This window comes from Poromitra crassiceps (genome assembly GCF_964638095.1).
Source record: "Poromitra crassiceps genome assembly, chromosome: 10".
In the NCBI taxonomy this organism is placed as follows: Eukaryota; Metazoa; Chordata; class Actinopteri; order Beryciformes; family Melamphaidae; genus Poromitra; species Poromitra crassiceps.
This window is the reverse complement of record NC_139631.1, coordinates 15846867-15871866: the sequence shown is the minus strand read 5'-3', so window position 1 is coordinate 15871866 and position 25000 is coordinate 15846867.

The window sequence follows — 25000 nt, the reverse complement described above, 5'->3', positions numbered from 1 at the left end:
TGTGAGCAGTAGGTATCACTGTCGGAATGAGTGTTGGAAATATGGGGTCTCCCCCCTCCGCCAGGTGGTCCTAACCTGCCCGCTTGGTTTCTGCACCCTGCAGATGAACAGAGATTGGATACTTCATACCCCTAAGAATAAAAGAAGAACAATATTGTGTCCTAGATAACCTGCATCTAAAGTGTTTGCCGTGTTTGTGTACATTTACAGCAAACACTGAGTGCAGGGGCGGACTGGGATCATAATTCAGGCCGGGCATTTAGATACCAAGCAGGCCCAGGCCGATACGGGCCGACGCAAGGGCGGCGGCGAAAAATTTGGGGCGTTTGAAGCTCAATTGGGGCGTTTGAAGCCAGACTTTGGGTCGTTTAAAGCCAGATTTGGGCTGTTTGAAGCCCAATTTGGGCCGTTTGAAGCCCAATTTGGGCCAAGTCCAATTTTACAATGAGATGCACCCACTTTAAACCTGAATAAAGTAATAAAACCACTAGTAAACCAGTAGGCGGTGCCTGGCCCTGCTGTTTAGTGAGTGGCCTGGCTGGCCTGCAAAAAAAAAAAAAAAAAAAATTTTTTTTTTTGCCAGGCCATGCCAGGCCAGGCCACCGGGCATTTGCCCGACGTGCCCGATTATGCAGTCCGCCACTGACTGAAGTGTCATGCTGTAGCTGTTTCATGGTGCAAGGATGAAACTAAAAACACTGTCCAAAGTTGTTGTGTTACTGTATGTCAGTATATTTTTCCACAATCTTTGAAATACAATCTAGAGCTCAACAGTCACGTCACGTGGCATCGTGATGTCACCTTGGGTTCCGGTATTAATTTCTCAATCACCTTTCGAAAAAATCTTCATCTAAGAGTTTTAAGCCAGGAACCAAGCCATCCGGCCTGCTAGTGACTATAAAACATTTGATTCAGAGATGAAAAAACATTGAAAAATGAGGGGGGGGTGGGGGGGGGGGGTAGTGCTGGGTACAAGACTACATATTATATCATAAGAGTGAAGAAACTACCGTACTCATCCCATAATCCAATCCAGCATTTCCAGCCAATCAGATTAGCGGATGATTGAGCGACAGAGCGTTTCAGTCAATGGGAGAGCACTCTGAGCGGCAGTGGGTGGGACCAGCGGTCTGAGCAGCTGCCATTACACTTTAACAGTTATCATAGACACATTTCCGTGCATATTAATGAACAAACCGGGGAACGGATTTCAAAATGGGTGCCGGTGTTGAAAGCGGCGTGACTCGTAATGGTTAACGTAATATCCTTTTACTCGCTCAGCGGCTCTTTTAGCCCTTTTATTCAACAAGCTCTGACCTACTGTATGTTCGTAGCCTAGCCAGAGAGAGAAATGAGTGCAGGCCACCAATCACAGCGAGCTGCTCCACCAATCAAAGACATTGATATTAAATTGTTGAATTGTGGGTAGTGTAGTACTTCTCCATGAAATCGAATTAAAAATGTTTAAAATAAAGAAGGATGATATCTTACAGATTTGTGGCTTCTACATGAAGATATACCATCGTTTCACCAATAATCTAAATCTCATTGCAGAATATGAACGGGGGAATACTCTCCGTGATGTCACCAAACCGTCACCTGACTGTTGAGCTGTATTTCACAGTACAGTTCTATACTGTAGGTAAGGGTCTTTTTTCAAAAGTTAGTGCTGGATCTAAAGCCTGTTGAGGAAAACCAGAAGCTAAACCAACACACGGTGTCTGATAACTGTCCTCTGGGTGCCATGTTCTTGTCCACCATTGGTACCCAAAAGGCAATGTGGGAAAATAGGCACATATACTGTGGAATGCATGCATGGCATGTACACTACACAACACAACACACACACACACACACACACACACACACACACACACACACACACACACACACACACACACAACCTGTACAGTAGATACTAATCGCCTGTCAGAATCTGAATGAAGATATGTGGAGGTGCGTTCTTCTCTGTGCATCATAGCAGTATGGAGGAATCAGCTGTGAGAAGGCCTGGCAGTGTACAGAGCGATAATGTGTAGGCAGATAAATCACGCCTGTGTTTTTCGTTGTCAAGCATGAAGCACATTAAGGCTTGAATCCAGGGGGACAATATGATGAGGCAATTAACTGTGCGGGATATACAGACTCCTGTGATTATTAAAAGTTTTGTTTGTGTTGGAGCTCCCCGGAGATGGAGGTGTAGGAGTTTGAGTGCACCTAACTTGACACGCTGCTTATTATTTGGCTCTGCTGTGGTATGGCATTCATCCAGACAGATGTGCCGGTGCTGTGCTGTGCTGTAGGTGGAGGAGAGCTTTGTCTGCTTTGGCTACCGCTATGCTGCTCCAAGGATGATAATATCCCCATTGTTTTTCAGCCATGGCTGGTTGCATTACATTTGATGTTGTTCATTTTGTTCTGTGCTAACCCAGAAATGGAAGAAACCGAAAATAACTTGCTCCTAATATAAACTATAGTTGTTATACCAACCCTTTTTGTAATTCAACAACATTGGCCAATTATCGGTTGGCACCAACTGCATAGCTGGTGCCCTTGTGAGTCCTTGCGCTTGTGAGTGTCTGTTTCTGCTCAAAAGAAATGTTGATAATGTCAAAATAGGGGCATGGTGGTAGAAACAATCCACAATCCACTTAGTGCCTGCTGGAAATATATATATATATATATATATACACACATATATATTTATATTTATATATATATAGATATAGATATATATAGATATGTGTATATATATATATATGTGTGTGTGTGTGTGTGTGTGTGTGTGTGTGTGTGTGTGTGTGTGTGTGTGTGTGTGTGTGTGTGTTTCCAATGTACCAGCCATCTTGTTGCCATAGATACCTTCTCTCAAATAGCTACCATCATGTTTTCACATGTAAGCTTGCAGTTTTAGTAAAGTATGCAAGTCAAACTTTATACAGCTGTAATCACTCTGAAGGCGGTCAGCAAAGTCAGGATCAAACCAAACTCAAATGTTGTACAGGAAATGCCCTCACCCTTTCTTTTCTGTCCTCATCCAGAGAGTTTAGCCTCACATGGGGAAAGACAGTTCAGCGGTCACAATGGAGGAATGTGGTTGTGTGCTGTGGATATGCTGGTACAGTACATAGTGGCTCCGCTGCATGGCTCCCATGGAGATTCAACAAAGAGTGTAGTAAACAAACTGAACAGTGAACTCATGCAACCAACGTGTTGCATTTTTCTAGTCATACTAAATCAGGTGAGAGGCAGTTGATAATAGGCGTAAGTGACCAAACACGATGAACAGGAGATTTACAGGAGATTCAATTATTCAAACAAGAATAATCGGAATGATTCCTGATTGATAATAATATGCAATTGAATACAAAAAGATGGATAATCTATGGGCTCTCTATCTCCTCCTTCTATGTGCCATTCTCCCATGTTGGGTCACACATAGTTTCACTCGTTAAACTTCACACTGTGTTATTTGCCGTTCTCAGGATCTTCGTCAGCGAACCGTGTGGCATGCAGTGGGCAGGTGTGCTGTGGGCGTGCAGATGTCCGCCGGGCCCAGTGGCGGAGTGTTCCTTAGAGATAGATGAGTGTGTATCTACATCTCCACACCTCCCCCTCGAAAACGGATCGCAAGAATTAACCTGAATCTTGACCCGAATCCCTGCTAGATTACCGGTATGGGAACCAAGTCACATTCTGTGTAATTGGAAGATTGTTATTCTGATGCGTGTATGTCATTGGCCTATCATGTCACATGGTGCACACCAGATGAAACTCATTGAAAGCGGTACATTGTTTTCAACAGTGTGAGAGAAAATAAAGCGTGCGGAGCCGCGGTGTATGTATACATGTCATGATGATGGCGCTCGCAGTCGGCGCACCTGCTTTCTTGGTTCTGAAGGAAATCACAGGCTTGTGCAGGCGAGCATGGGGTTGATTATGCTGCAGCTCGGTGGCCGCGCACCATACGGAAACATGGCTGTGTCGGCTCTGTGTGGAGCGTGGAGAGGCAGGCAGGTTCCTGGCACCGCCTGTGGACTTCCACTGTGAGCTGTCTGTGGTCAGCTTGAATGGTGCACTGATGAAAAATGGAGATCACTTCAGGCCCCACTGTTCTATTCAAACCTTTCTCTTGGGAACCGCTTTTAATAAAACGATGTTTTTCCCCTCTTGTGACCCAAATTGATTTGGTATGCTAATCTGACAAAATGAATACTGATTTTTACCAGCCGGTACCAGACTTACCTTGTGAGTCTGTGTGTGTGTTCGTGTGTGTGTGTGTGTGTGTGTGTGTGTGTGTGTGTGTGTGTGTGTGTGTGTTCGTGTGTGTGTGTGTGTGTGTGTGTGTGTGTGTGTGTGTGTGTGTGTCGTCAAGGCTAAATGTGGTCCAGATACACCTATTGTAGCGGGAACTACCACATAAGCGGTTTTGAGTACTTTGCCAGGTGCTTATGCCATATGTTGTCTGTCTGTCTGGTTGTACAGATGTTGTTTGGGGCGACAGTGGCAAAACCATGCAAGGTGTAGTCACGAAATGTTTTAGGTCTGTAGTATATCAAAATGAAGGTCGAGTTCAAAAATAGCCATGATCCGAGCAAGGTGGCCACCCCCCACATTGACCCCCCCCCCCCCCCCCCCTGTCCTACAACCCTCAGTCCATACTGTCCTACAACCCTCAGTGCATACTGTCCTACAACCCTCAGTCCATACTGTCCTACAACCCTCAGTCCATACTGTCCTACAACCCTCAGTCCATACTGTCCTACAACCCTCAGTCCATACTGTCCTCCATACTGTCCTCCAACCCTCAGTCCATACTGTCCTACAACCCTCAGTCCATACTGTCCTACAACCCTCAGTCCATACTGTCCTACAACCCTCAGTCCATACTGTCCTACAACCCTCAGTCCATACTGTCCTACAACCCTCAGTCCATACTGTCCTACAACCCTCAGTCCATACTGTCCTACAACCCTCAGTCCATACTGTCCTACAACCCTCAGTCCATACTGTCCTCCAACCCTCAGTCCATACTGTCCTACAAGCCTCAGTCCATACTGTCCTGACCCTCAGTCCATACTGTCCTCCAACCCTCAGTCCATACTGTCCTACAACCCTCAGTCCATACTGTCCTCCAACCCTCAGTCCATACTGTCCTCCAACCCTCAGTCCATACTGTCCTACAACCCTCAGTCCATACTGTCCTACAACCCTCAGTCCATACTGTCCTCCATACTGTCCTCCAACCCTCAGTCCATACTGTCCTCCATACTGTCCTCCAACCCTCAGTCCATACTGTCCTCCATACTGTCCTCCAACCCTCAGTCCATACTGTCCTACAACCCTCAGTCCATACTGTCCTCCAACCCTCAGTCCATACTGTCCTCCAACCCTCAGTCCATACTGTCCTACAACCCTCAGTCCATACTGTCCTACAACCCTCAGTCCATACTGTCCTACAACCCTCAGTCCATACTGTCCTCCATACTGTCCTCCAACCCTCAGTCCATACTGTCCTCCAACCCTCAGTCCATACTGTCCTCCAACCCTCAGTCCATACTGTCCTACAACCCTCAGTCCATACTGTCCTCCAACCCTCAGTCCATACTGTCCTCCAACCCTCAGTCCATACTGTCCTACAACCCTCAGTCCATACTGTCCTACAACCCTCAGTCCATACTGTCCTCCAACCCTCAGTCCATACTGTCCTCCATACTGTCCTCCAACCCTCAGTCCATACTGTCCTCCAACCCTCAGTCCATACTGTCCTACAACCCTCAGTCCATACTGTCCTACAACCCTCAGTCCATACTGTCCTACAACCCTCAGTCCATACTGTCCTCCATACTGTCCTCCAACCCTCAGTCCATACTGTCCTACAACCCTCAGTCCATACTGTCCTACAACCCTCAGTGCATACTGTCCTACAACCCTCAGTCCATACTGTCCTCCAACCCTCAGTCCATACTGTCCTCCAACCCTCAGTCCATACTGTCCTGACCCTCAGTCCATACTGTCCTCCAACCCTCAGTCCATACTGTCCTCCATACTGTCCTCCAACCCTCAGTCCATACTGTCCTCCAACCCTCAGTCCATACTGTCCTCCATACTGTCCTCCAACCCTCAGTCCATACTGTCCTCCAACCCTCAGTCCATACTGTCCTCCAACCCTCAGTCCATACTGTCCTGACCCTCAGTCCATACTGTCCTGGTCCTCCAACCCTCAGTCCATACTGTCCTCCAACCCTCAGTCCATACTGTCCTCCATACTGTCCTCCAACCCTCAGTCCATACTGTCCTCCAACCCTCAGTCCATACTGTCCTCCATACTGTCCTCCAACCCTCAGTCCATACTGTCCTCCAACCCTCAGTCCATACTGTCCTCCATACTGTCCTCCAACCCTCAGTCCATACTGTCCTCCAACCCTCAGTCCATACTGTCCTCCAACCCTCAGTCCATACTGTCCTGACCCTCAGTCCATACTGTCCTGGTCCTCCAACCCTCAGTCCATACTGTCCTCCAACCCTCAGTCCATACTGTCCTGACCCTCAGTCCATACTGTCCTGACCCTCAGTCCATACTGTCCTCCAACCCTCAGTCCATACTGTCCTCCAACCCTCAGTCCATACTGTCCTGACGCTCAGTCCATACTGTCCTCCAACCCTCAGTCCATACTGTCCTACAACCCTCAGTCCATACTGTCCTGACCCTCAGTCCATACTGTCCTCCAACCCTCAGTCCCATATTCTATTAACCCACGTAACCTTCTCCCTATTAATGTACTCTCCTCTGCCTGTGCCTCTGAGCTTCTCTGTCTGTCTATGTCTGTGTGTGTGTGCATGTACGCACACATACACACACACACACACACACACACACACACACATGTGCACGCGCGGCTGCACTCAGAGATGCGGGGGCAAGTGTAGCTTTTGCCAGGTCATTAATGCAGCCTCACAGACCAGACTCACAGCACACATCTCAGATTGACTGTACGTGTCTGTCTCACACTCATCTCAGATTGACTGTACGTGTCTGTCTCACACTCGTCTCAGATTGACTGTACATGTCTGTCTCACACTCGTCTCAGATTGACTGTACGTGTCTGTCTCACACTCATCTCAGATTGACTGTACGTGTCTGTCTCACACTCATCTCAGATTGACTGTATGTGTCTGTCTCACACGCATCTCAGATTGACTGTAGGTGTCTGTCTCACACGCATCTCAGATTGACTGTATGTGTCTGTCTCACACTCATCTCAGATTGAGTGTACATGTCTGTCTCACACTCATCTCAGATTGACTGTATGTGTCTGTCTCACACTCGTCTCAGATTGACTGGACGTGTCTGTCTCACACTCATCTCAGATTGACTATACGTGTCTGTCTCACACTCGTCTCAGATTGACTGTACGTGTCTGTCTCACACTCGTCTCAGATTGATTGTACGTGTCTGTCTCACACTCATCTCAGATTGACTGGACGTGTCTGTCTCACACTCGTCTCAGATTGTCTGGACGTGTCTGTCTCACACTCATCTCAGATTGACTGGACGTATCTGTCTCACACTCATCTCAGATTGACTGGACGTATCTGTCTCACACTCATCTCAGATTGACTGGACGTGTCTGTCTCACACTCATCTCAGATTGACTGGATGTGTCTGTCTCACACTCATCTCAGATTGACTGTACGTGTCTGTCCAGGGCTCCAGAGTGCGCCTATTTACACGCATTTTCCCACCTTAAAATCTGCCAGTGCGCCTAAATATTTTTAAAACACGCACCGGTGCACCCTGGGAATTTCTAGCGTCTTTCTCTCTCTCTATCTCTCTCTACCGCCCCGCTGTCAATTTCTCCCCCCTCATCAGGCACACACGCAAAGATGGAAATACAAAAATAAAACTTTTTCAATTGCTTCAGAGTGCTTTTAGGCTTGTGCAGAATCGTTTTATTTTGAAAATCCAACTGGAACTCGTATCATTCTTTATTGCTAGTCGAACACAGGACTCTCTGCAGCCAGCCATTCATCCTGGTTCACTGGTCTCGACTCAGATGGAACAGATGGAAATCATGGAATTAAAAAGTTTCAGCGATGGTTTTGTACGCGGCTAGCGTATATATGTGCGCAATATGTATATAAAATGACAAAGAAGGTAGCGCTTAAAATCTATTATTGCGGTGCCAAAAGGCGTGGTGAAAAATTTGGGTGCACCTAAATTATGTGCTGGTGCACCTAAATTAAAAAGTAAGGTGTACCCTGGCACCTAGTGTAAGTTAGTCTGGAGCCCTGCTGTCTCACACTCATCTCAGATTGACTGTATCTCTGTCTCACACTCATCACCAGGTACCATGCATAACGTTTGTACTTGTTCTTCTGCCCTCATCCTTCCCTGAAATCTCATTCATGCTAAAAGCTGTATTGACTGATTTGAGTCAACAGCAGCAAATCACTATCAATATAATGGTCAGCAAAGCCATGGGGCGAAGCATGTGTTGTGTGTGTACATGTGCATCATGAGTGTTTATGTGGGGGTGTGGTTTGATATATGTTTGTAAGTGGTGGAGTGTATTGCTACAGTCGGCCGCATCTCTGCCTGCAGTGAAAGCCGATAGTGTCCTGTGGTGAAATCATTTTACTCAGCGGAGAGTATTGGAAGAAACAGTAAAGCTACAGTTAAGACTTTAACTCACTGGCGAGACCTCACATGTGACCAGAGCTCCTTCAGAAACAGAGACCTCACATGTGACCAGATATCCTTCAGAAACACAGAGAGACCTCACATGTGACCAGAGATCCTTCAGAAACACAGAGAGACCTCACATGTGACCAGAGATCCTTCAGAAACACAGAGAGACCTCACATGTGACCAGAGATTCTTCAGAAACACAGAGAGACCTCACATGTGACCAGAGATCCTTCAGAAACACAGAGAGACCTCACATGTGACCAGAGATCCTTCAGAAACACAGAGAGACCTCACATGTGACCAGAGATCCTTCAGAAACACAGAGAGACCTCACATGTGATCAGAGCTCCTTCAGAAACAGAGACCTCACATGTGACCAGAGATCCTTCAGAAACACAGAGAGACCTCACATGTGACCAGAGATCCTTCAGAAACACAGAGACCTCAAATGTGATCAGAGCTCCTTCAGAAACAGAGACCTCACATGTGACCAGAGCTCCTTCAGAAACACAGACCTCACATGTGAGATCCTTCAGAAACACAGAGAGACCTCACATGTGACCAGAGATCCTTCTGAAGCACAGAGACCTCAAATGTGATCAGAGCTCCTTCAGAAACACAGAGAGACCTCACATGTGACCAGAGACCCTTCAGAAGCACAGAGAGACCTCACATGTGACCAGAGATCCTTCAGAAACACAGAGAGACCTCACATGTGACCAGAGATCCTTCAGAAACACAGAGAGACCTCACATGTGACCAGAGATCCTTCAGAAACACAGAGAGACCTCACATGTGACCAGAGCTCCTTCAGAAACACACAGAGACCTCACATGTGACCAGAGCTCCTTCAGAAACACAGAGAGACCTCACATGTGACCAGAGATCCTTCAGAAACACACAGAGACCTCACATGTGACCAGAGCTCCTTCAGAAACACAGAGAGACCTCACATGTGACCAGAGATCCTTCAGAAACACAGAGAGACCTCACATGTGACCAGAGCTCCTTCAGAAACACAGACCTCACATGTGAGATCCTTCAGAAACACAGAGAGACCTCACATGTGACCAGAGATCCTTCAGAAACACAGAGAGACCTCACATGTGACCAGATATCCTTCAGAAACACAGAGGACACAACAAGGAAAACAAAGAGATTTAAGGCTACTTGATGCAAAGCCTTGAGAGCTTCTGAAATACCTTTGCAAAACTAATACCATTAGTTGCAAGTAAGTACATTTTACATGCACGTTCCAAACTGAAGTATGAGTGTCTGTTGTAAAATGGGTTCCTCTGCCGTGGTTTCCCATGTATGGGTGTGCAAGAGCAATTAGTATTATTGTGCGGGGGTACATTTTACATACACTCTGCACATGCAAGTGTGTGTGTGACAGAGAGAGCAATGTTGACAAGTAAAGACAGTTAGGCAGTCGGTGCACACCTGAAGAGAAAGAGAGGGCATGTGACCTGGGAAGGCAATAGAAAGTGGGAGAGGGAGGGAAACGAAAATGTCGCAGAGAAGAAGAAAGAATGGCGAGGCTGTGAGGGATGAGAAGAGAAATGCAATCTGGGCCCAGACAGAGGTGTAACAGACCAATTTGTTTGTGGCGTAATGGAGAGAAGATGGGTTGGGCTGGCTGATAAGTTGGCCCAGTCAGGACCGGGCTGGACGGGCAGGATAAGAGGTTCTGAGGTCTGTGGGAAACAGTCAGATAGATGTGTGTTGTAGCTGAAAAAGAGAGCTGAAGGAAAAAACAAACAAAACAAAAACAATTAAAAAAAACAACAAGACTGCATAGAAGTGGTATTTCAGCAAAATGAAGCTTTTATGATATTGTGATTGTAGCAATGTGTGAGCTGGCCAGGCATCCACACCATGGCCATTGTTTTAATGCATTTTTAAACTGATTTAAAATCTTTGAATTGGAGGTAAACAACTGAAAGGGATGGATGCATGTTGAAGGAAAGGTCATCATCCAGGATGATCCAGGATCTCCTCAGGGCCGTGTCCTTTCACCACTCCTCTAGATTCTGTATAGCTGCACAACATGTTACAGCTTGCTGATGATGACTCAGTGTCAGTCATCCGTGCCCATGACAGATATGCTCCTGTCATTGATGAGTTTCTACATTGGTGTGACAGTTCTTCAGATATGCTCCTGTCATTGATGAGTTTCTACATTGGTGTGACAGTTCTTCAGATATGCTCCTGTCATTGATGAGTTGGTACATTGGTGTGACAGTTCTTCAACTAAATGTGACAAAAACTCAGGACATGAGTATCGATTTTAGGCATCAGCCCTCCACCTCTCAGAGTACTATCATCACGGGACAGGTGATAGACTCTGAAGAGAACTACAAGTATCTTGGAACCTTAATTGACAACAAGTTGAATTTTAATTGTAACCACTGAGATTCTGTACTGCCTCTGGAAATGGTCCCAGTTTCATGCTAACAAGACCCTCCTCATGATCCTATTTTACAGATCTTATATTGAGTCTGTTTTCACTTTTTCCTTCATCTGCTGGTACGGGGACCCTCAGCATCACGGCCACAAATTCACTATCCAGGCTAGTGAACGTGAGCAGCAAGGGAGTAGAGCAGAGTATGTTATCTGACCTGTTTAACAGACATGTAGGAAGCAAGGCTAGACCCATCCTATCTGACAGTACTCATCCTCATAGTCTGAATTTCAGATTTTGAAAGACTGTACAGATCCAGCCCACCATTGAGAGTAACAGGTATAAGCACTCCTTCGCCCCCACAGCTATGTCCCTTCTGGACGCAGGCCGGGGGAGAAGTTAGTCCTTAACCACTCTCTTGGCTGAGTTGTAGTGTCGTTACGATGGTTTGTGATGCTAATGATGATGATGATGATGACTATGGCAGGGGAATTGCCTGCAGGTGTGTGTGCAGTCACTGGACAAGTTAGTTGTTCTTTTAGTAGGGAATCTACGCACAGATTGACTATGCACGTTACCCTATTTATGGCCATATTCTGTGCTATTTATTTTAATTGGCCTTGTAAATCTTTGCATGTTGGCCCACTGTATTCAGGGCATGCCCTTATTGTACTGTATGTCTCTTTTTATGTATTGTACTATCCTTGCTGCAAAACCCTCTGGGGACAAAATAAAGTTGAAGTTGAAAGTTATCAGCTCCAAACTTGCCATTGTCTTTGCAGCAGTCCTGATGTACTGTATTGCCTGAAAGAAGTCTGAGGGACGCTACTGTAGCAGAAAGAGAAAAAAATATCATTTTGAGAGAGAGAGAGAGAGAGAGAGAGAGAGAGAGAGAGAGAGAGAGAGAGAGAGAGCGCCGAGGCACCAATATGGGAGATGTGTTATAAATCAGTTGTTTTATCTGGCCCACAAAATAATTTAACCTAATTCTTCACTCAAAAGATTGTGATGACTGAAAGATTATGGTGGCTACCTAGGTCTTACTTATTGATATGCAACATGTTAAAATATGTTATTCTACAAATATAGACGAACCTTTTGCAACTCCAATACAGAGAAATATAGCCTAGTATAGTATAGTTGTCCTATACTGCTCTTGCTCAAATAACTGTAAAATGGTCAACTTTCTGTGACAGTGCTACTGGCTCTAAAGTTGTTTTCATTTGGATTTTGGCTGTGCTATTTTGGTATGGGCGAGCTAGATTGGCAGCTGGTGTTACTGGGAAGAGCGGGAGAGGGTCAGGCCACGGGGTCAGGAGTCGCATCCCCCGGGAGAGGAGCTGGAGAGGGGAGGAAGGGAGCTGGAGCACTGACACATGGAGGACAGGAGAGGAGGAGGGCACAAAGGTGACGTGCTCAGACAGAGAGAGAGGGATGAGAGGGAGAAGAGGAGGAGTGCCCAGACAGAGAGAGAGAGAGGGAGAAGAGGATGAGTGGAGTTGGAGATGCTGATGATCCACCGGTTTGACCTTGCAGACAATTTGTGTGTCTGTGTGTAGGAGCAATTGTGTGTGTGTGTGTGTGTGTGTGTGTGTGTGTGTGTGTGTGTGTGTGTGTGTGTGTGTGTGTGTGTGTGTCACGTACTGTGCTGTACGCAAGCACATCTGTGTGTGTGTGTGTGGGGGGGGGGGAGTCGGAGAGTATTTTTTTACAACATGGGCAAACTACTTTTTTTCCAGGTGGGGTCAGGAGTCACACACATGCACATGCACGTGCACACAAACAACTCCCTACATAACACCACACAGAAAAGCCATTCCTCTACTTTTACCCATGCACACTGTCAACAAATCAACAACCAAAACATTGATGGTGAAAAGACAGAACTTAGACGGCCTGGTGGCTGACTTGACGTCTCAAAATGACAGTTTAGTATGGCTCAAAGTCTATCTCTGCACATCATTAGTTATGGTTTGCTGATCAGCAGTCCTCGCCAAAAGATGAGCACACAGCACTTGAGACAGAATTCTAACCACAGAAATTAAGAACAATAATATAATAATAACAATGACTTTTCAGCACTTTTCAAAAAACACTTTGACAAAGTCCTTCACAATCAAGACAAACAAAAGAAAGAAGATTGCACAGGAAAAGGAGAAGACATGGAAAACAAAGAAGCAGAATGGAAAAGGAAACATTCCATAAAAGTTCCAATAGGATTAAAAGAGAAGCATTTCTATTGACAGAGAAAGTGAAAGGGGAATTCCCACTCTGTGAACTTGCTGTGTAACAACCAAACTTTTTCAGCTTCCTCTGCAAGCGGTTTGCAACCCACCTCCAGCCCCTCCTTACTGTGTCTGATTTAAACAATGTCATTGCTGTTGTCATGCTGCTGCTCTGTTCTGTACTGTACCTGGGGGTCTTTACTGCTGCTCACGTGGAAGGGCAGCTGAGCTCCCAGAACAGAGCCATACCGCCAAATATAACTATTGCATATGGCAATAAAAGTTTATTTTTGACTATAGTGGTCCCGACAGAAATGCCCTTTTCTCTCATCATTCAACTTGTGCTCTTGTCTAGTCCTAATAATGTCTCAAGGTCTGGTATAGGGCAATTTCATATCATCTATTTCTATCATATAGAATAGCACTTATTTAAACATGGTTATGAAGTAAGAGTTCCTGGCAGAATGCAGCCAGCTATAGAGAGCCAAAGTGAACGTCACTTCCCGCCTTTCTCTGGGCACCAGCGTCCGAAAAAATTATTGTGCCACGGGAGTACACACGTCATGTTTGTCAATGTAAAAGATAACTCGGCAAGTCGAGAAAGTCACAGTTTGTGGTAAAACTGTGGCACTATAAGTTATAAATCAGAAAGACTACGCACAACCAATCGTGTAAGTGACGTCTCTCCCGCCACGCCATTGTTGTTGATGGTGTGACGTATAATGTGCGACACGAGATGTCGTTGATTGACAAAACTAAACCTTACGTTTCAGTTTCAGGACAAACTGCGACTTTCTTGAAATGCATCTTTTAAATTGACCAAATGTAACATGTGTACCCCGTGGCACAATTCAAACAGGATAAAAAAAAGTAACGTATGTCTCCGTTCACCGCCGTTCATATTCCTTCAGATGCTGGTGCCCAGAGAAAGGCAGGAAGTGACGTTGACTTTGGCTCTCTATTCCAGTGTGTCATAATAATACCTGCATTGTGCAGGTATTATCATACATGGATGGCTTTTCCCCCGCACAATAAGGAGATTGGCAATACCAGCTTTAAGCAGGTATGTGGAAACTGAGCAAAACACAAGGGGATATAAGCTATGTGGGGCAAAATCTTATTAAAACTCATACTCTAACTTTGCCCATCTACTTAACCTCAAAATATTGCCTATATGCATCACGGCTAACAGGCGCGCGCTAACATATCGACCATTGTTTGATTAATGATGGCCACTATCTCACGATCCCTACTATGCTCATCTCTCATCCTCTGATAATCACTGTCTCTCTCGCCCATCTGTCTGCTCCACTTTCAGATCACAGCGTCTACCTGCCAGCGCGTACGTCTGCCACCAGGGCCGCGCTAATGATCCGCGCTGCCCTTGTTTCTCGCTGTAAAAATAGTCACATACATAATTAACATCATCGCTCATAACGGCTCCAATAACGCACTGTCTGGGCGGTATGAGGGATTGAACGCGCGGCTCGTCTGACGGCCCCGACGCTGTTGGTCCGAGGAGCGCTCCATCATCCCGTCTCAACACTTCCTGCACGGCGACGGGCACGTTGCCAAACACTTTATTTGCACTCAATTTAGACGGTTTGCCTCCCAGGCTGTAAGTGTGTATGTGTGTGTGTGTGTGTGTAAGTGTGTGTGTAAGTGTGTATGTGTATTGTTTCCCTAGTCTCTTCCGTCTGCCTTATCTCTCTCTATATATTCACTCCCTCTTCTGTCTCATTGTCCCTATCTCCTCCACGTTCCTTCTCCTCCGCTGTCTTTTGCCATTTGTCTTTCTTCTGCCATCTGCATCTTCTCTCTCTCATCATGTGCGTCACCGTCCGTTTCCTCCTCATCTCGCGTTCTTTTGTCTTCTGGCTCCCTGCCTCCTCTTGTCCCTCCCTCTCTTTCTCATTCCATACTCCTCCTGTCTCCGGAAACCTGTTTCTGCTTCTCCAGACAGTCCTCCTGGCTGGCCAGTAATCTGTCTAGGCGGAGAGGTGCTGTGAGTTCACTGTGCTATAACACATCCAACTAAGGTCTTTTCTGTAGAAGCTGTCTGCTCTGCTTTCCACTGCCACGCTGATTGGGGCTATAGCTCAGGACTTTGCTCATTATTTGTCACTCAGCCAGTGGTGGCCCTCCGTTACACACACCCACAGAGAGAGAGAGAGAGCCCCATACACACCCACACAGAGAGAGAGAGAGAGAGCCCCATACACACACCCACAGAGAGCGAGAGAGACCCCCATACACCTGACACACCCACAGAGAGAGAGAGAGAGAGAGAGAGACCCCCATACACACACCCGAGCCTGTAGTCTCGGGTCAGCTTCCTGCGTTCAGCTCGCCCCAAAACAGCCTTTCTGTGATTGGGTTTGTTTCCTCTATGTTGCCAACGGAATTGACTTGTCAGCCCGGGCGGGAGGTTCCAGTAAATCAGCTGTTTTCAGTCTCTTGTTCTAAACGTCTGAGCTGAGCCGTGAGCCTGGCGAGCCCCATGGCCCTGCTGTTGATAAGTTGCACCCCCGTCTCTCTCTCTCTCTCTCTCTCTCTCTCATCCCCACTCTCCCATGCTTCACCTCTACCCCGTCACCAGGGTCGACTCTGCCATCTGATAGTATTCCAGTGAGTTCACCAGAGCTCCACTTAGTCGAGAAACTTCCCAGAACAAAGAATGGAGCGCTGACCTGACATTCCACCGCTGAGGAGCAACTGCCAAGCTGCACTGATTGAAACCTCCCCCCCAGTCAGCCCCCCCCCCTGTCTGTTGCAGAGTTTGTCACATGTTGACCTGTCTGTTGCAGAGTTTGTCACATGTTGACCTGTCTGTTGCAGAGTTTGTCACATGACCTGTCTGCTGCAGAGTTTGTCACATGCTGACCTGTCTGTTGCAGAGTTTGTCACATGACCTGTCTGTTGCAGAGTTTGTCACATGCTGACCTGTCTGTTGCAGAGTTTGTCACATGTTGACCTGTCTGTTGCAGAGTTTGTCACATGTTGACCTGTCTGTTGCAGAGTTTGTCACATGTTGACCTGTCTGTTGCAGAGTTTGTCACATGTTGACCTGTCTGTTGCAGAGTTTGTCACATGTTGACCTGTCTGCTGCAGAGTTTGTCACATGTTGACCTGTCTGTTGCAGAGTTTGTCACATGACCTGTCTGCTGCAGAGTTTGTCACATGACCTGTCTGTTGCAGAGTTTGTCACATGACCTGTCTGTTGCAGAGTTTGTCACATGACCTGTCTGTTGCAGAGTTTGTCACATGTTGACCTGTCTGTTGCAGAGTTTGTCACATGACCTGTCTGTTGCAGAGTTTGTCAGATGTTGACCTGTCTGCTGCAGAGTTTGTCACATGTTGACCTGTCTGTTGCAGAGTTTGTCACATGTTGACCTGTCTGTTGCAGAGTTTGTCACATGACCTGTCTGTTGCAGAGTTTGTCACATGTTGACCTGTCTGTTGCAGAGTTTGTCACATGTTGACCTGTCTGTTGCAGAGTTTGTCACATGTTGACCTGTCTGTTGCAGAGTTTGTCACATGTTGACCTGTCTGTTGCAGAGTTTGTCACATGTTGACCTGTCTGCTGCAGAGTTTGTCACATGTTGACCTGTCTGTTGCAGAGTTTGTCACATGACCTGTCTGCTGCAGAGTTTGTCACATGACCTGTCTGTTGCAGAGTTTGTCACATGACCTGTCTGTTGCAGAGTTTGTCACATGACCTGTCTGTTGCAGAGTTTGTCACATGTTGACCTGTCTGTTGCAGAGTTTGTCACATGACCTGTCTGTTGCAGAGTTTGTCACATGTTGACCTGTCTGCTGCAGAGTTTGTCACATGTTGACCTGTCTGTTGCAGAGTTTGTCACATGTTGACCTGTCTGTTGCAGAGTTTGTCACATGTTGACCTGTCTGTTGCAGAGTTTGTCACATGTTGACCTGTCTGCTGCAGAGTTTGTCACATGACCTGTCTGCTGCAGAGTTTGTCACATGTTGACCTGTCTGTTGCAGAGTTTGTCACATGTTGACCTGTCTGCTGCAGAGTTTGTCACATGTTGACCTGTCTGTTGCAGAGTTTGTCACATGTTGACCTGTCTGTTGCAGAGTTTGTCACATGACCTGTCTGCTGCAGAGTTTGTCACATGTTGACCTGTCTGCTGCAGAGTTTGTCACATGTTGACCTGTCTGCTGCAGAGTTTGTCACATGTTGACCTGTCTGTTGCAGAGTTTGTCACATGTTGACCTGTCTGCTGCAGAGTTTGTCACATGTTGACCTGTCTGCTGCAGAGTTTGTCACATGTTGACCTGTCTGTTGCAGAGTTTGTCACATGTTGACCTGTCTGTTGCAGAGTTTGTCACATGTTGACCTGTCTGTTGCAGAGTTTGTCACATGACCTGTCTGTTGCAGAGTTTGTCACATGTTGACCTGTCTGCTGCAGAGTTTGTCACATGACCTGTCTGCTGCAGAGTTTGTCACATGTTGACCTGTCTGTTGCAGAGTTTGTCACATGTTGACCTGTCTGCTGCAGAGTTTGTCACATGTTGACCTGTCTGTTGCAGAGTTTGTCACATGACCTGTCTGTTGCAGAGTTTGTCACATGACCTGTCTGCTGCAGAGTTTGTCACATGTTGACCTGTCTCTTGCAGAGTTTGTCACATGTTGACCTGTCTGCTGCAGAGTTTGTCACATGCTGACCTGTCTGTTGCAGAGTTTGTCACATGTTGACCTGTCTGCTGCAGAGTTTGTCACATGTTGACCTGTCTGCTGCAGAGTTTGTCACATGTTGACCTGTCTGCTGCAGAGTTTGTCACATGCTGACCTGTCTGTTGCAGAGTTTGTCACATGTTGACCTGTCTGTTGCAGAGTTTGTCACATGTTGACCTGTCTGCTGCAGAGTTTGTCACATGCTGACCTGTCTGCTGCAGAGTTTGTCACATGTTGACCTGTCTGTTGCAGAGTTTGTCACATGCTGACCTGTCTGTTGCAGAGTTTGTCACATGTTGACCTGTCTGTTGCAGAGTTTGTCACATGACCTGTCTGTTGCAGAGTTTGTCACATGTTGACCTGTCTGTTGCAGAGTTTGTCACATGACCTGTCTGCTGCAGAGTTTGTCACATGCTGACCTGTCTGTTGCAGAGTTTGTCACATGTTGACCTGTCTGTTGCAGAGTTTGTCACATGTTGACCTGTCTGCTGCAGAGTTTGTCACATGTTGACCTGTCTGCTGCAGAGTTTGTCACATGTTGACCTGTCTGCTGCAGAGTTTGTCACATGTTGACCTGTCTGCTGCAGAGTTTGTCACATGTTGACCTGTCTCTTGCAGAGTTTGTCACATGTTGACCTGTCTGCTGCAGAGTTTGTCACATGCTGACCTGTCTGTTGCAGAGTTTGTCACATGACCTGTCTGCTGCAGAGTTTGTCACATGCTGACCTGTCTGCTGCAGAGTTTGTCACATGTTGACCTGTCTGTTGCAGAGTTTGTCACATGCTGACCTGTCTGTTGCAGAGTTTGTCACATGTTGACCTGTCTGTTGCAGAGTTTGTCACATGACCTGTCTGTTGCAGAGTTTGTCACATGTTGACCTGTCTGCTGCAGAGTTTGTCACATGTTGACCTGTCTGCTGCAGAGTTTGTCACATGTTGACCTGTCTGCTGCAGAGTTTGTCACATGTTGACCTGTCTGCTGCAGAGTTTGTCACATGTTGACCTGTCTCTTGCAGAGTTTGTCACATGTTGACCTGTCTGCTGCAGAGTTTGTCACATGCTGACCTGTCTGTTGCAGAGTTTGTCACATGACCTGTCTGCTGCAGAGTTTGTCACATGTTGACCTGTCTGTTGCAGAGTTTGTCACATGTTGACCTGTCTGTTGCAGAGTTTGTCACATGACCTGTCTGCTGCAGAGTTTGTCACATGCTGACCTGTCTGCTGCAGAGTTTGTCACATGACCTGTCTGTTGCAGAGTTTGTCACATGTTGACCTGTCTGCTGCAGAGTTTGTCACATGACCTGTCTGTTGCAGAGTTTGTCACATGACCTGTCTGCTGCAGAGTTTGTCACATGTTGACCTGTCTGCTGCAGAGTTTGTCACATGTTGACCTGTCTGTTGCAGAGTTTGTCACATGTTGACCTGTCTGCTGCAGAGTTTGTCACATGCTGACCTGTCTGTTGCAGAGTTTGTCACATGTTGACCTGTCTGCTGCAGAGTTTGTCACATGCTGACCTGTCTGTTGCAGAGTTTGGCACACGGTGTCCTCCACAGTTCCCCTGCTCTTTGACAAACTGCAGCTCCAGACGCAGCTCTCAGACCTCCTCTTCACCTCTTAAGTGTGTGGCACAGAATATCAATAAGGGTCAACAGTGGTCACACTCCCACTGTTTTTTTTATTTCTTTAGACCGGCACTGAGAGAGGTGACAACATGGAGAAAAATATGTGCACAGTTTTAATGTCATTGCACTCGATACTGATACTGAAGTCCATTTCATCACCTCTATCATATTTACAGTAATAACGTTTTTGAAATCCACATCTCAACATCAAACTCATTACACTGAGTGGACTCCTACAGCCTTTTCATCTGGAATCTAAGGCTGCTTTCTCAGTGGGAACGGTTGCTTTCGTTCCGTTCTGTTCCGCACTCTGGAACGATTGCCCCCCCGCCCCTCTCCCCCACTGGTCAGCTTTCACATTACAGCATTTCTTCTGCGCTCGGAAACGGAACAGAGTGCATCCTCCACTATGCCTGGAGTTGATCGTCGCCCGTTTGTTGTCTATGTGGTCCGGAACGGTTGGCTTTCACACTCGCAATTGTTCCGCGCCCGGGCACGCCAAAGCGCTCCCCAGACCACCCTTTCAAGTGGACCCTGTCACGGTTCCCCGTTGCGCGCCCGGGTGCAGAACGGAACGGGACGCAACGTTCACACTCGTCAAATGTTCCGAAACTGGGTTCAATTTGGGAACAAGTGTGCTCAGGAACGGTACCGGGGCGCCAATGAGAAATCACCCTGAGTCTAGCAGGTTCAAGGAGGGAGGAGATCTGTGAGTCATGCAGGTTCAAGGTGGGAGGAGGAGGAGATCCAACTTTCTGACCTGTTGCTAATTAAGTCTATTTTTGTCTTTGACTCTGCAGGACTAATCTGCCTTGACTCTGTTGGTTTCTAAGAAGTCTCTCTATCAACTCACTACATGGATTCTATGTAGACAGCATCGATGTCAAACTAAAATTTAATTTCTCTATATATTCTTTGATTTCTGGATGAATTCCAATTCTTTATACTGCATAATGGAGATTTTCTTTGCCACTCATAAACCCCCTCTATACTCCTTGGTGAATACAGAATGATGGCCTGTCCTTGTAGATGGCAAACAGTATCAGTGGATGAAACAGAAGAGACCGAGTTTCATACTCAGACAAGATCATATTACAGTGATCTATCTTTCGAGCCGATGTTGCAAAAATATATTGAAATTTGTCCATCTCTCTTTTTGTCTCCCTCTCAAAAGTTCTCTCTCTGCACTTTCTCCCAGCGATGAACTTCTTCAAAGTTTCCTTCCTTTCGTTCCTGTTTTAGGCTACATGCCCTATCACAATGAGCATCTCTGGGCAAAGCATACCATTGCAAAACTCAATGCCAGTCTGCACAACATCTCAATATATTGTTCAGACCTACTTTGAGTTTTGCAATTTGTTCCTTGTCCATCAGCAGCGAGAGAGAAGAGAGAACTTTGATTTATACACAGGTTAAATGTTGCCTACATCCTCAGCTGGGTCTCCACTTGTTCCGTGAAGTTGGCTTGGTACATCAGATAGTTTGTAGACAGTTTGTATCAGTGTCTCTTTAGATGGAAAATGTCTCTCCCTTTTAATGAGATGAAAAAAAGTATCTCCTGGTGAGGTGAGAGGAAGTGTGGCATATGGATGAGAAGCTACAGCATGGTGCGTGGGTGTTCAGATGTGTTACAGTTTGTCTGTGGGTGTTCAGATGTGTTACAGTTTGTCTGTGGGTGTTCAGATGTGTTACAGTTTGTCTGTGGGTGTTCAGATGTGTTACAGTTTGTCTGTGGGTGTTCAGATGTGTTACAGTTTGTCTGTGGGTGTTCAGATGTGTTACAGTTTGTCTGTGGGTGTTCAGAGGTGTTACAGTTTGTCTGTGGGTGTTCAGAGGTGTTACAGTTTGTCTGTGGGTGTTCAGATGTGTTACAGTTTGTCTGTGGGTGTTCAGATGTGTTACAGTTTGTCTGTGGGTGTTTGTCAGTCTAACAAACAAAACAGTTTAAGACCATCTGCCTTGTTAATGGGGGACCGTGGTGCCAGTGGATGCTTTGATAGCAACCTTTGAAACTATGGACATCTGTGTGTGTGTGTGTGTGTGTGTGTGTGTGTGTGTGTGTGTGTGTGTGTGTGTGTGTGTGTGTGTGTGTGTGTGTGTGTGTGTGTGTGTGTGTGTGTGTTGCAGATTGTTGGGAAAGATGGCTCCATCTGTTTGTATTGTCGCTCTCCTTGATTGCTCCGCTTCCAGCAAACTTGCGTTCTGGGACTGTTTTATTTTGGAACAGACACCCACGCACGCATGCCTGCAAGCGTGCGCAACACACACACACACACACACACACACACACACACACACACACACACACACACACACACAAACACACACACACACACACACACACACACAAACACATTGGGTTCTGAGTGACACATCCTAGTGAGCAGAGTACAGTACGTGCACAGATGTGTATTTGGGAGAATAAAACACAAACAGAAAATGCACAGAATGAGCGGCCAGTTAGTGTTTTAAAGTCTTCACGTCTCTCCTTCCTCTCACTGTAAATAATGGCTTAGAGTATGTAAATGTTTCTTCACTCATTTGCCTATAGGGCATACAATATGTTGCACGATACACTAGGTGAAAAGGGACCCATTATCGCTGCCTTAATTCAAGCACGATTTAACATTTTTACATGCTGCTAGTTTCTCTGTCTATTTGTATAGTCTCTCTCTCTCTCTCTCTCTCTCTCTCTCTCTCTCCCCCCCGGGGTTCAATCCCAAAGTATATCTTTGTTAACGTGTTATTGCTGTGTGTGTGTGTGTGTGTGTGTGTGTGTGTGTGTGTGTGTGTGTGTGTGTGTGTGTGTGTGTGTGTGTGTGTGTGTGTGGTAGGGGTCATGTGTTGTGTGTGTGTGTGGTAGGGGTCATGTGTTATGTGATGTCTCTGTGTGTGTGTGTGTGTGTGTGTGTGTGTGTGTGTGTGTGTGTGTGTGTGTGTGTGTGTGTGGTAGGGGTCATGTGGTGTGTGTGTGTGTGTGTGTGTGTGTGTGTGTGTGTGTGTGACGTGCTCCAGCGTGAGGCTCCTGGGACCTCAGAGACATAAGACAGAGACAGGGGGGCAAAGGGTTAATAAACATGCACACACACACGCACACAAAATGCACACACACTATATACATATAGTCACATAATGCACATTTATTTTGTAATTAAATGGGATGATTTCTCCTTCTCAGTACAGTAAATGAACAGAACCGGTGAATAGCGCTCACTGCTATATCACTTTGTGCCATTAAGCCTTGCAGAAGATGTCACGGCTCGTTTGAACAGAGGTCACAGGCAGGTCTTTTTCTTTTTTCTTTGTTGTTAACGCTGGGACCATATATACACAAACCTGCACCCGTGGAGAGCTCACACACATGCAAGAACACACACGCACATACACACACACAGACACAGACACGCACGTACACACACAGACAGACACGCACGTGCACACACACAGACAGACACGCACACAGACACGCACCTGCACACACACAGACATACACGTGCACACGCACGTACACACACACAGACACGCACGTGCACACACACAGACACACACACAGGCATGCACGTACACACACACAGACACACACACGTGTATTACAAGCATGGCACGTGTTTTAACCCTGGGGCCAGCAGTGTGCTGCGAGAGCGGCTGTGGCCAGGAGGGACCTCTCTCTGTCTCTGTTCATATTATTCAGAGGAATAAATCTTTCTTTCACTAAATTGAAATTCTAAACAAAATGCCTATTAAGCCCGAGCAGACTTCCCTGGAGGAGAGAGGGCTGGCATTTAACATGCAGAGCTGCTGTTTAGCTTTCAAAAAAGCAACGCAGCCAAAGCAATCTGCCCGAGAACGGCGCGGCAAATTTCTTGCCGATGAGTTTTGGTGGAGGAGCAGATATACGTATACAAAGTGAAGTGAATGCTTCACGCTTTATCAAAGCAGCGCTAGTGTTTATCCTAGCGGGAGCAAACACACGTAGGCTGTCTAATAACACAGCCAGGAGAGATTTCCTCCATCACATACAAGATAAGCTGAGAAGCTACTGTATGGCCCTCTGTGGAATGAAAACAACCAGATTACATCTGCGTAGCTCGTTCCTGTTGAGGGTTTCCAACTTCCAATCCATTTGGGTGTTCCAGTGCCGGGGGCCCTCGTTAATGTTTTGCTCGCACCTGTGTGTTACGTCCTGCCTTTTAGACACAAAATGGGTGAATTGGGTGGAAGTGGAAAAAGGCTAACGGGAGGCTAAGCGTTAAAGCGGAGGAATGAAAAAGAGTGAGTCAGACTTGAGATGTTTGGTAAACAGCGAAGCATGACCGTGTCTTACAATGTAACTATGTTAATCCCCTGAGTCCCTGCAGGGGTCACTGGTCAGCATTTAACAGACTTATTTGTGCAGAACAATGACACGGCTATTACACCAGGAGGCAATGAGCTGTGATGCTTAATGATCCTGGGATCCAAGGCATTTTAAAATCTATTGTCATTACTGTAAGAAATACATGGGAGTCTGTGGGAAACCGTTTTGTCTCTCCCCGTAAAGTTGACTTTGAAAGTCGGTCCGTGTAATATTTGAGCTGTCATGTCGACATTCAGTCAGTCATATTCTCTCACCGTGTGTCTGTGACTGTAATTGTGTTTTGATAACCTCTTGTATCTCGGGTTCAGCCTACATTAGCATAGTAGAGTACTATGATATGTGCTTATATAGTGATACATATGACTATGGGCACTCGCACTCAGAAACACACACACACACACACACACACACACACACACACACACACACACACACACACACAGTAAATACTATATCCATAACTTCCTTTGTGCCAGTGCTGTGCGGGTGCTGAGTTTATTCTTTGCCTTTGTATTTGATGTTGATGAAAGAGTGGATCAAGTGCATTCGCATCAATCACATCAAAGAGCCCTTCTGTGTAACGTCAGGACTGGCATGGACACACACACACACACACACACACACACACACACACACACACACACACACACACACACACACACACACACACACACACACACACACACACACACACACACACACACACGGCACACAGTGGTAACGCTGATAGTTTGATCAGTGTGGTGATCTTGAGGGGAGTTATCTAGGCCTTTCAGAGGAATGTGAAATATGAAATGGAGACAGTGTGCTTGTCAGCAGAATCTCGGGGCTCTAGCAGCAGAGTGTGTGACTGCACTGCCTGTTTCTCTGGGCTCTAGCAGCAGAGTGTGACTGCACTGCCTGTTTCTCGGGGCTCTAGCAGCAGAGTGTGTGACTGCACTGCCTGTTTCTCGGGGCTCTAGCAGCAGAGTGTGTGACTGCACTGCCTGTTTCTCTGGGCT